Raw genomic sequence first — 12041 nt, forward strand, 5'->3', positions numbered from 1 at the left:
CTCCCCCGCTTTGTTCTGAGGTGCCAGGTTTTATAGTGTAAAGTTCGTGAATAGGAGTGACCAGGAATTCGAGTCCTGGACCAATGGCTGACCATCCATTTGGCGGGCTTTTGGAAGGGGGTCCGAAAAGTCCTTTTGGGATTTATGACCAGACTGACTTCTCTGGTAATGGTGATTTTCATTAGGCTGGTGTAACTTTTGATATGTCCACTTTTGTGGTAACCATTGACCAGATTTGGAAACTGGAGTGATTTCCCGTCGGTTTGATACCAAACATGCCATACCAGCCTAGCGGTTCACACCAAATCCCATCTGTGATGATTAATTAATGATTACTTATATTATGCTATTATGTTATGTTCTATTACTCACACCAGTATGTGGTATATATGGTAGACAGTATAGGTTACACTTCAACAGATGTATACCCTTTATACAGACATTATATGACATTGTCTTGTCATCAGCACATCTTACCCTTGGATAGGTATGGTGAAATACAAAGATCAGATAAGGGTTGCCGAGGAATGTGGCAAAGCATAAAGGGGGGGGGGGAAGGTTTGTCAGACAAAGGAAAAGAATCTTCGAAAGTTAGGGCACACTAAGATCCCTGGTTAGACTATTCAATTTCCAAGATTATTCTGGTTTAACATATATGCAGTGGTAGCTATACATATTTATTTATTCAAATTTATACAAGTGTTTAGGTGTGAGGGGTAAAATAATAGACACGCTGTGAACATGGTTATAAGGGTGGCACACAAACCTAAGACTGTCTAAGGACACTCACATAAACATGACTTGCATATTGAGACATAAGCAACATACTATACAGGGTATACAAAAACCAAACTTAAAGGAAACTTTCTGTGGGGTGTTGGGAGAGTGGTATGCAAGGCAGGATGTCGGGTGATGGGGTTGTGGGCCAAGTCGAGGGGCCCCTGTCCCTGGGGATCCACTCTGCTATCTGTAGGTCGTTAAAGCTTTGGGCAATAAAAGTTGGAGTGCTGGCCTCCCTGGTTATCTATGTGTGTGGGGTCACGAACCCCCCTTTTGAGGCCTAGGTCGATGTGTGCCTTCTCGTACCAGGGTAGGCCTTGTCTCAGGCCACCTGGAATTTAAGCTTTGTGATATGTGCATGTGTGATCCTACAACTGTGAGGCTGAGTCTCCCCCCCTTTGCAGCAGTCTCTGGCTCTGTCTCAGCGGCAGGGCTCCTGCTCCCCCCACTGTGTCATCTTCCTCCTTCTTCTCTGAGGGAGGGGCAGTGGCCTCCACAGACGCCGGTGCTGCTGCAGCTGCTCCTAGCTGAGGATGATAAGCAGGGGGAGGGGGCACATTCGGCAGAGGAGGGTACAGATGTATCTCTTCCTTTTTCTTCTTAGTATTCTGTAACACCATGCTGAGGGATTGGGCCTGAGCCTCATTTTTAGCCCTTTCAGCGTTTAACTCCGCTGTCTCCCTGGCCAGTTTGTCCCGCAGTCCCTTATTATTTGCCTTTTCCTTCTCTAACTCTTTCAATTTAGCCACATATATCCGCTTTTCAAACTTATGAATATCCCCATATTTTCCACAACATCCCTTTTTGCTTTGTATTACACGCTTTGTATGTTGCATTATTGTTGGATCGAACGTGCCGTCCACGGGCCAGCGCCCGCTTGCCATTTTACTCCATTTGGCACATTCTTTGCTAAAACTCTCTCCCATCTCAGTCTCGACCACATCGCGACACATACGTTTCTCGCCTGGCTTTCGACAACTGCGTTTTCTCATTTGTTTTTCAAATTTTGTCATACCCTCTGGGTCATACGCAGGATCTGGAGCCCATTTGTTTTCTTTGCTATTTGAACTGCCCATGACTTTTCCTATCTGTTCACCAGTTACCCTCAACAATGCACTTCAGGAAATTAAGCAGTTTACTTCGTTGCGAAAGCAGAAGCAAGTTTCTTCGTTGCAATAGAATTTGCGAGAAAGCAAAAGCAAATTCCTTCCTTGCGAGAAAACAAAAGCAAATTCCTTCCTTGCGATAGAGCAAGCTATTTATTATAAACACAAAGCCCTAGCGCTCCTTCGCTAGAGAGCATAAGCAAATATTTTGTTTTTAGCAGGATTGGAGGATAATATAATTAATATTTTATTATGCGCACCAGATACACATTCCAGCAATATAAATTTTGACTTGTGTCTCTGTCCTCATAAATGAGACAAATTTAGTTTGGGCACGGCCACTTGGCCTCCGGCGCTTTTTACACCGGTATCTCTGTCTAATTTTCTGGACACTTATTAATTCGTTTATCTGATATTTTGCACTAGGCACATTCACATTCATCACAACCAGGATATTTACATGCTTCACACATTCATACAATTTCCTCCGGCAGGACACGAATCACTGCGCGGTTCACTTCCCTGGCAGGACTCAGTCCGCTACCAGGCTGCCCCCGGCAGAGCCGTGTTAGCTGCCCGACGGGACAGTTTCCACACACACAACCTTATTTATACTCCCTCCCTGTCAAAGACCTGTGTCTCTACAGACACCCGTATTTGCTTCCTTGCAAATACCTGTATTCACCTTCCTGTGAATACGAGGATCCTCCTGTGGATCACAATACACTAGCGCTTTTCCCAAAGTTTGTCAAACAGCACATATAGATACTATATAGACTTAAACATCGACTTGCGATTAAATAAATCAACTTACAATTTTTCCCTTTAATTTTGGTCCGTTGATCGGATTGGGACGTCCAGGCGTCCGTCCGACGAGGATGGGATGCTGAGCCGGATGGAGTAACTTTTTTCCTCGCTCCTTGGCTGACGGTAGCGCTTCACCGCTCCCTTCTAACAGGACACCTCGTTCCTCGCCGTCCGTGCGCTCTGGCTGTTCCCTTTCTCCGATCCCGGACGAGCCCCCAAATCTGTGGAAGAAATTTCTCGAAGTCCGATGTTTAAGTGTTTGACAGAACTTTATTATTGGATGAGCTCAAAGGGAACAGACACTCAGCAATCATGCGTCTCGTGTTCTGCTCCCCGAACAACAAGTGCATACATTTCTTATAGCCAAAAATGCCGTCATCAGATAGTTCAAAGAAAAGGATCAGGTGTCTGTAGACACCCGGCACTTCTGCTTATTGAGGCTTGCTTATCAGCACAGAAATTCCTCTGCAGTTTCATACTGAGTCGAATTAAATTTATCCAATTACCCAATTACTTTTATCTCACTTCCAGGTCATGCTGACCCGGGCCCTTGCTGAGCAGCTACATTATGGCAAACATTAGTTCCTTCATAGAAAATAGAAATCCCTTTACTTACAGTAAGCAAGCTTGCATTAGTACATTGTGCTTGATACATCAGACTGATTCAAGTGAGGTTATATTGTTTCAGTCATTATAGGTAAATCAACAACACATTATAAACTCAATTGTTAATTACTGATTAGGTAATGCATTTTGCATAATCGTCTATATTCCATTATTGATTACTGATTAGCATAATCAAGAATTTTCTACCACACAGCCAAAAAGAAAACACCAAGAATACGAGAGATTTTGCTCAAATTAAAGCAGTTTTTCGGCCATAAATGCGTGCATTGTCTAGGATGCTGGATGCGAAGCCAAAAACGTCACCGATGCGAAGGGAATGTCCGTGCTGTAACACCAGCGTGTCAGCGGGGCGGGCGGGTCCTTGTTTCACTGGCCAACCACACGGGGCCAGTCGCCTCGCTTGGCCAATCGGTCGAGACCGTTGTAAAACATTTAGTTGAAACACTTCTTCAGCTGGCCAATAGAGGGCTGAAACATTTGTTGCACTAAAGCCGAAAGGAGGCTGGAAAAAGGAACATAGATGACAGACAGATTTGGGAAGCATTCCGTATTTTCAGACTGTAGCATTTACTTTTAGTTGATTTTCCATCTGTAATTCTCATAAGCATTATTGCTACTTAAAAAGATGAAATTTCTTGTGACATTATTTGATACTGAGAGGAAGAATCTGTTTTTAAGAAATACTTGAAAGTCATCTGAAGTGTGAAATCGACACAAGAAAGATCTGGATACAAATGCATTTAATCCTTTTCTCTTTGTGTTACTTGTTTGTTCTTCCATGCTGTGGGCCAGTGGCGCAATGGATAACGCGTCTACCTACAGATCAGAAGATTCTGGGTTCGACTCCTGGCTGGCTCGGACATTTCTTTCCTTTACTCTAATGCCTTCTGCTTTAGCCGCTCCATGCTACCAACATCTTGGCTTCCTCGCATCAGCTGCAGACAGGGAGCTCACAAGAGGCAGGCTGCATGGTGTCCCATATGGTCTAGCGGTTAGGATTCCTGGTTTTCAACCAGGCGGCCCGGGTTGGACTCCCGGTATGGGAATTGTACTTATCGTTGTCTTCAGCCTTGCAACTAATCATATCCTTGAGCCAAGGCAGCAAAAATGCTCTTCCTGGGAAGTCTAACAATCTTGCTGGAAATACTGACCAGCCATTACATACAACTCAGGTGGAGCTGTCACCTTGCATGTGATTTTGCCATACTTTGGTGTCACAATATTTATTACATTTTTAATATTTTTAAGCCAAGCTAAAGAATAATCTCAGCGCCCATTTCCTCCAGTCGTAGGTTGTGGTGCCGTGCCAGGTTACCCCTGAAAAACACTGTCCCCGACAATTCAGATCAGACACACAAAATGAAATGAATTACTTGAGAAAATGAACTTTTACCATAAAATTACTTTTGTTGGTTACGAAATGCAATTTGTACAGAAAAAAAATATCTTACCCGTGGTGAAACAGTCAAAAAGAAAACACAAAAAATACGAGAGATTTTGCTCAAATTTAGCAGTTTTTCGGCCATAAATGTGTGCATTGTCTAGGATGCTGGATGCGAAGCCAAAACCGTCACCGATGCGAAGAGAATGTCCGTGCTGCAACACCAGCGCGTCAGCGGGGCAGGCGGGTCCTTGTTTCACTGGCCAACCACACGGGGCCAGTCGCCTCGCTTGGCCAATTGGTCGAGACCGTTGTAAAACATTTAGTTGAAACACTTCTTCAACTGGCCAATAGGGGGCTGAAACATTTGTTGCACTAAAGCCGAAAGGAGGCTGGAAAAAGGAACATAGATGACAGACAGATTTGGGAAGCATTCCGTATTTTCAGACTGTAGCATTTACTTTTAGTTGATTTTCCATCTGTCATTCTCATAAGCATTATTGCTACTTAAAAAGATGAAATTTCTTGTGACATTATTTGATACTGAGAGGAAGAATCTGTTTTTAAGAAATACTTGAAAGTCATCTGAAGTGTGAAATCGACACAAGAAAGATCTGGATGCAAATGCATTTAATCCTTTTCTCTTTGCGTTACTTGTTTGTCCTTCCATGCTGTGGGCCAGTGGCGCAATGGATAACGCGTCTGACTACGGATCAGAAGATTCTAGGTTCGACTCCTGGCTGGCTCGGCCATTTCTTTCCTTTACTCTAATGCCTTCTGCTTTAGCCGCTCCATGCTACCAACGTCTTGGCTTCCTCGCATCAGCTGCAGACAGGGAGCTCACAAGAGGCAGGCTGCATGGTCTCCCATATGGTCTAGCGGTTAGGATTCCTGGTTTTCACCCAGGCGGCCCGGGTTCGACTCCCGGTATGGGAATTGTATTCATCGTTGTCTTCAGCCTTGCAACTAATCATGTCCTTGTGCTAAGGCAGCAAAAATGCTCTTCCTGGGAAGTCTAACTATCTTGCTGGAAATACTGACCAGTCATTACATACAACTCAGGTGGAGCTGTCACCTTGTACGTGATTTTGCCATACTTTGGTGTCACAATATTTATTACATTTTTAGTATTTTTAAGCCAAGCTAAAGAATAATCTCAGCGCCGATTCCCTCCAGTCGTAGGTTGTGGTGCCGTGCCAGTTTACCCCTGAAAAACACTGTCCCCGACAATTCAGATCAGACACACAAAATGAAATGAATTACTTGAGAAAATGAACTTTTACCATAAAATAACTTTTGTTGGTTACGAAATGTAATTTGTACAAAAAACAAAATATCTTACCCGTGGTGAAACAGCCAAAAAAAAAACACCAAAAATACAAGAGATTTTGCTGAAATTTAGCAGTTTTTCGGCCATAAATGTGAGCATTGTCTAGGATGCTGGATGCGAAGCCAAAACCGTCACCGATGCGAAGGGAATGTCCGTGCTGCAACACCAGCGTATCAGCGGGGCGGGCGGGTCCTTGTTTCACTGGCCAACCACACGGGGCCAGTCGCCTCGCTTGGCCAATTGGTCGAGACCGTTGTAAAACATTTAGTTGAAACACTTCTTCAACTGGCCAATAGAGGGCTGAAACATTTGTTGCACTAAAGCCGAAAGGAGGCTGGAAAAAGGAACATAGATGACAGACAGATTTGGGAAGCATTCCGTATTTTCAGACTGTAGCATTTACTTTTAGTTGATTTTCCATCTGTAATTCTCATAAGCATTATTGCTACTTAAAAAGATGAAATTTCTTGTGACATTATTTGATACTGAGAGGAAGAATCTGTTTTTAAGAAATACTTGAAAGTCATCTGAAGTGTGAAATCGACACAAGAAAGATCTGGATGCAAATGCATTTAATCCTTTTCTCTTTGCGTTACTTGTTTGTCCTTCCATGCTGTGGGCCAGTGGCGCAATGGATAACGCGTCTGACTACGGATCAGAAGATTCTAGGTTCGACTCCTGGCTGGCTCGGACATTTCTTTCCTTTACTCTAATGCCTTCTGCTTTAGCCGCTCCATGCTACCAACGTCTTGGCTTCCTCGCATCAGCTGCAGACAGGGAGCTCACAAGAGGCAGGCTGCATGGTCTCCCATATGGTCTAGCGGTTAGGATTCCTGGTTTTCACCCAGGCGGCCCGGGTTCGACTCCCGGTATGGGAATTGTATTTATCGTTGTCTTCAGCCTTGCAACTAATCATGTCCTTGTGCTAAGGCAGCAAAAATGCTCTTCCTGGGAAGTCTAACTATTTGGCTGGAAATACTGACCAGTCATTACATACAACTCAGGTGGAGCTGTCACCTTGTACGTGATTTTGCCATACTTTGGTGTCACAATATTAATTACATTTTTAGTATTTTTAAGCCAAGCTAAAGAATAATCTCAGCGCGGATTCCCTCCAGTCGTAGGTTGTGGTGCCGTGCCAGGTTACCCCTGAAAAACACTCTCCCTGACAATTCAGATCAGACACACAAAATGAAATGAATTACTTGAGAAAATGAACTTTTACCATAAAATAACTTTTGTTGGTTACGAAATGCAATTTGTACAGAAAAAAAATATCTTACCCGTGGTGAAACAGCCAAAAAGAAAACACAAAAAATACGAGAGATTTTGCTCAAATTTAGCAGTTTTTCGGCCTTAAATGTGCGCATTGTCTAGGATGCTGGATGCGAAGCCAAAAACGTCACCGATGCGAAGGGAATGTCTGTGCTACAACACCAGCGTGTCAGCGGGGCGGGCGGGTCCTTGTTTCACTGGCCAACCACACGGGGCCAGTCGCCTCGCTTGGCCAATCGGTCGAGACCGTTGTAAAACATTTAGTTGAAACACTTCTTCAACTGGCCAACAGAGGGCTGAAACATTTGTTGCACTAAAGCCGAAAGGAGGCTGGAAAAAGGAACATAGATGACAGACAGATTTGGGAAGCATTCCGTATTTTCAGACTGTAGCATTTACTTTTAGTTGATTTTCCATCTGTCATTCTCATAAGCATTATTGCTACTTCAAAAGATTAAATTTCTTGTGACATTATTTGATACTGAGAGGAAGAATCTGTTTTTAAGAAATACTTGAAAGTCATCTGAAGTGTGAAATCGACACAAGAAAGATCTGGATGCAAATGCATTTAATCCTTTTCTCTTTGTGTTACTTGTTTGTCCGTCCATGCTGTGGGCCAGTGGCGCAATGGATAACGCGTCTGACTACGGATCAGAAGATTCTAGGTTCGACTCCTGGCTGGCTCGGGCATTTCTTTCCTTTACTCTAATGCCTTCTGCTTTAGCCGCTCCATGCTACCAACGTCTTGGCTTCCTCGCATCAGCTGCAGACAGGGAGCTCACAAGAGGCAGGCTGCATGGTCTCCCATATGGTCTAGCGGTTAGGATTCCTGGTTTTCACCCAGGCGGCCCGGATTCTACTCCCGGTATGGGAATTGTATTTATCGTTGTCTTCAGCCTTGCAACTAATCATGTCCTTGTGCTAAGGCAGCAAAAATGCTCTTCCTGGGAAGTCTAACTATCTTGCTGGAAATACTGACCAGTCATTACATACAACTCAGGTGGAGCTGTCACCTTGCACGTGATTTTGCCATACTTTGGTGTCACAATATTTATTACATTTTTATTATTTTTAAGCCAAGCTAAAGAATAATCTCAGCGCAGATTTCCTCCAGTCGTAGGTAGTGGTGCCGTGCCAGGTTACCCCTGAAAAACACTGTCCCCGACACTTCAGATCAGACACACAAAATGAAATGAATTACTTGAGAAAATGAACTTTTACCATAAAATAACTTTTGTTGGTTACGAAATGCAATTTGTACAGAAAAAAAATATCTTACCCGTGGTGAAACAGCCAAAAAGAAAACACAAAAAATACGAGAGGTTTTGCTCAAATTACGCAGTTTTTCGGCCATAAATGTGTGCATTGTCTAGCATGCTGGATGCGAAGCCAAAAACGTCACCGATGCGAAGAGAATGTCCGTGCTGTAACACCAGCGTGTCAGCGGGGCGGGCGGGTCCTTGTTTCACTGGCCAACCACACGGGGCCAGTCGCCTCGCTTGGCCAATCGGTCGAGACCGTTGTAAAACATTTAGTTGAAACACTTCTTCAACTGGCCAATAGAGGGCTGAAACATTTGTTGCACTAAAGCCGAAAGGAGGCTGGCAAAAGGAACATAGATGACAGACAGATTTGGGAAGCATTCCGTATTTTCATTTTGTAGCATTTACTTTTAGTTGATTTTCCATCTGTAATTCTCATAAGCATTATTGCTACTTAAAAAGATGAAATTTATTGTGACATTATTTGATACTGAGAGGAAGAATCTGTTTTTAAGAAATACTTGAAAGTCATCTGAAGTGTGAAATCGACACAAGAAAGATCTGGATGCAAATGCATTTAATCCTTTTCTCTTTGTGTTATTTGTTTGTGCTTCTATGATGTGGGCCAGTGGCGCAATGGATAAAGCATCTGACTACGGATCAGAAGATTCTAGGTTCGACTCCTGCCTGGCTCGGCCATTTCTTTCCTTTACTCTAATGCCTTCTGCTTTAGCCGCTCCATGCTACCAACGTCTTGGCTTCCTCGCAACAGCTGCAGACAGGGAGCTCACAAGAGGCAGGCTGCATGGTGTCCCATATGGTCTAGCGGTTAGGATTCCTGGTTTTCACCCAGGCGGCCCGGGCTCGACTCCCGGTATGGGAATTGTACTTATCATTGTCTGCAGCATTGCAACTAATCATATCCTTGAGCCAAGGCAGCAAAAATGCTCTTCCTGGGAAGTCTAACAATCTTGCTGGAAATACTGACCAGCCATTACATACAACTCAGGTGGAGCTGTCACCTTGCATGTGATTTTGCCATACTTTGGTGTCACAATATTTATTACATTTTTAATATTTTGAAGCCAAGCTAAAGAATAATCTCAGCGCCCATTTCCTCCAGTCGTAGGTAGTGGTGCCGTGCCAGGTTACCCCTGAAAAACACTGTCCCCGACAATTCAGATCAGACACACAAAATGAAATGAATTACTTGAGAAAATGAACTTTTACCATAAAATAACTTTTGTTGGTTACGAAATGCAATTTGTACAGAAAAAAAATATCTTACCCGTGGTGAAACAGTCAAAAAGAAAACACAAAAAATACGAGAGATTTTGCTCAAATTTAGCAGTTTTTCGGCCATAAATGTGTGCATTGTCTAGGATGCTGGATGCGAAGCCAAAACCGTCACCGATGCGAAGAGAATGTCCGTGCTGCAACACCAGCGCGTCAGCGGGGCGGGCGGGTCCTTGTTTCACTGGCCAACCACACGGGGCCAGTCGCCTCGCTTGGCCAATTGGTCGAGACCGTTGTAAAACATTTAGTTGAAACACTTCTTCAACTAGCCAATAGGGGGCTGAAACATTTGTTGCACTAAAGCCGAAAGGAGGCTGGAAAAAGGAACATAGATGACAGACAGATTTGGGAAACATTCCGTATTTTCAGACTGTAGCATTTACTTTTAGTTGATTTTCCATCTGTCATTCTCATAAGCATTATTGCTACTTAAAAAGATGAAATTTCTTGTGACATTATTTGATACTGAGAGGAAGAATCTGTTTTTAAGAAATACTTGAAAGTCATCTGAAGTGTGAAATCGACACAAGAAAGATCTGGATGCAAATGCATTTAATCCTTTTCTCTTTGTGTTACTTGTTTGTCCGTCCATGCTGTGGGCCAGTGGCGCAATGGATAACGCATCTGACTACGGATCAGAAGATTCTAGGTTCGACTCCTGGCTGGCTCGGGCATTTCTTTCCTTTACTCTAATGCCTTCTGCTTTAGCCGCTCCATGCTACCAACGTCTTGGCTTCCTCGCATCAGCTGCAGACAGGGAGCTCACAAGAGGCAGGCTGCATGGTGTCCCATATGGTCTAGCGGTTAGGATTCCTGGTTTTCACCCAGGCGGCCCGGGTTCTACTCCCGGTATGGGAATTGTATTTATCGTAGTCTTCAGCCTTGCAACTAATCATGTCCTTGTGCTAAGGCAGCAAAAATGCTCTTCCTGGGAAGTCTAAATCTTGCTGGAAATACTGACCAGCCATTACATACAACTCAGGTGGAGCTGTCACCTTGCATGTGATTTTGCCATACTTTGGTGTCACAATATTTATTACATTTTTAATATTTTGAAGCCAAGCTAAAGAATAATCTCAGCGCCCATTTCCTCCAGTCGTAGGTTGTGGTGCCGTGCCAGGTTACCCCTGGAAAACACTGTCCCCGACAATTCAGATAAGACACACAAAATGAAATGAATTACTTGAAAAAATGAACTTTTACCATAAAATAACTTTTGTTGGTTACGAAATGCAATTTGTACAGAAAAAAAATATCTTACCCGTGGTGAAACAGTCAAAAAGAAAACACAAAAAATACGAGAGATTTTGCTCAAATTTAGCAGTTTTTCGGCCATAAATGTGTGCATTGTCTAGGATGCTGGATGCGAAGCCAAAACCGTCACCGATGCGAAGAGAATGTCCGTGCTGCAACACCAGCGCGTCAGCGGGGCAGGCGGGTCCTTGTTTCACTGGCCAACCACACGGGGCCAGTCGCCTCACTTGGCCAATTGGACGAGACCGTTGTAAAACATTTAGTTGAAACACTTCTTCAACTAGCCAATAGCGGGCTGAAACATTTGTTGCACTAAAGCCGAAAGGAGGCTGGAAAAAGGAACATAGTGACAGACAGATTTGGGAAACATTCCGTATTTTCAGACTGTAGCATTTACTTTTAGTTGATTTTCCATCCGTCATTCTCATAAGCATTATTGCTACTTAAAAAGATGAAATTTCTTGTGACATTATTTGATACTGAGAGGAAGAATCTGTTTTTAAGAAATACTTGAAAGTCATCTGAAGTGTGAAATCGACACAAGAAAGATCTGGATGCAAATGCATTTAATCCTTTTCTCTTTGTGTTATTTGTTTGTCCTTCTATGCTGTGGGCCAGTGGCGCAATGGATAAAGCGTCTGACTACGGATCAGAAGATTCTAGGTTCGACTCCTGGCTGGCTCGGCCATTTCTTTCCTTTACTCTAATGCCTTCTGCTTTAGCCGCTCCATGCTACCAACGTCTTGGCTTCCTCGCATCAGCTACAGACAGGGAGCTCACAAGAGGCAGGCTGCATGGTGTCCCATATGGTCTAGCGGTTAGGATTCCTGGTTTTCACCCAGGCGGCCCTGGTTCGACTCCCGGTAAGGGAATTGTATTTATCATTGTCTTCAGCCTTGCAACTAATCATATCCTTGAGCCAA

General features: G+C 43.7%; 9 non-coding genes across 9 annotated transcripts; all 9 read left to right on the plus strand.

Annotated features, from left to right (window-relative positions):
* Window positions 1-4294: 4294 nt before the first annotated feature.
* trnae-uuc (transfer RNA glutamic acid (anticodon UUC)) lies at window positions 4295-4366 on the plus strand. Its single transcript has one exon. It is a non-coding gene; the product is annotated as a tRNA-Glu (tRNA).
* A 1010-nt stretch (window positions 4367-5376) lies between these two features.
* trnar-acg (transfer RNA arginine (anticodon ACG)) lies at window positions 5377-5449 on the plus strand. The gene has a single exon. It is a non-coding gene; the product is annotated as a tRNA-Arg (tRNA).
* Window positions 5450-5565: 116 nt separating this feature from the next.
* trnae-uuc (transfer RNA glutamic acid (anticodon UUC)) lies at window positions 5566-5637 on the plus strand. Its single transcript has one exon. It is a non-coding gene; the product is annotated as a tRNA-Glu (tRNA).
* Window positions 5638-6648: 1011 nt separating this feature from the next.
* On the plus strand, window positions 6649-6721 carry trnar-acg (transfer RNA arginine (anticodon ACG)). The gene has a single exon. It is a non-coding gene; the product is annotated as a tRNA-Arg (tRNA).
* Window positions 6722-6837: 116 nt separating this feature from the next.
* On the plus strand, window positions 6838-6909 carry trnae-uuc (transfer RNA glutamic acid (anticodon UUC)). The gene has a single exon. It is a non-coding gene; the product is annotated as a tRNA-Glu (tRNA).
* Window positions 6910-7919: 1010 nt separating this feature from the next.
* Window positions 7920-7992, plus strand: trnar-acg (transfer RNA arginine (anticodon ACG)). The gene has a single exon. It is a non-coding gene; the product is annotated as a tRNA-Arg (tRNA).
* Window positions 7993-9379: 1387 nt separating this feature from the next.
* trnae-uuc (transfer RNA glutamic acid (anticodon UUC)) lies at window positions 9380-9451 on the plus strand. Its single transcript has one exon. It is a non-coding gene; the product is annotated as a tRNA-Glu (tRNA).
* Window positions 9452-10461: 1010 nt separating this feature from the next.
* trnar-acg (transfer RNA arginine (anticodon ACG)) lies at window positions 10462-10534 on the plus strand. Its single transcript has one exon. It is a non-coding gene; the product is annotated as a tRNA-Arg (tRNA).
* Window positions 10535-10650: 116 nt separating this feature from the next.
* Window positions 10651-10722, plus strand: trnae-uuc (transfer RNA glutamic acid (anticodon UUC)). The gene has a single exon. It is a non-coding gene; the product is annotated as a tRNA-Glu (tRNA).
* The last annotated feature ends 1319 nt before the right edge of the window (window positions 10723-12041 follow it).

The sequence above is a fragment of the Brienomyrus brachyistius genome, chromosome 4, assembly GCF_023856365.1.
Source record: "Brienomyrus brachyistius isolate T26 chromosome 4, BBRACH_0.4, whole genome shotgun sequence".
NCBI classification, from domain to species: domain Eukaryota; kingdom Metazoa; phylum Chordata; class Actinopteri; order Osteoglossiformes; family Mormyridae; genus Brienomyrus; species Brienomyrus brachyistius.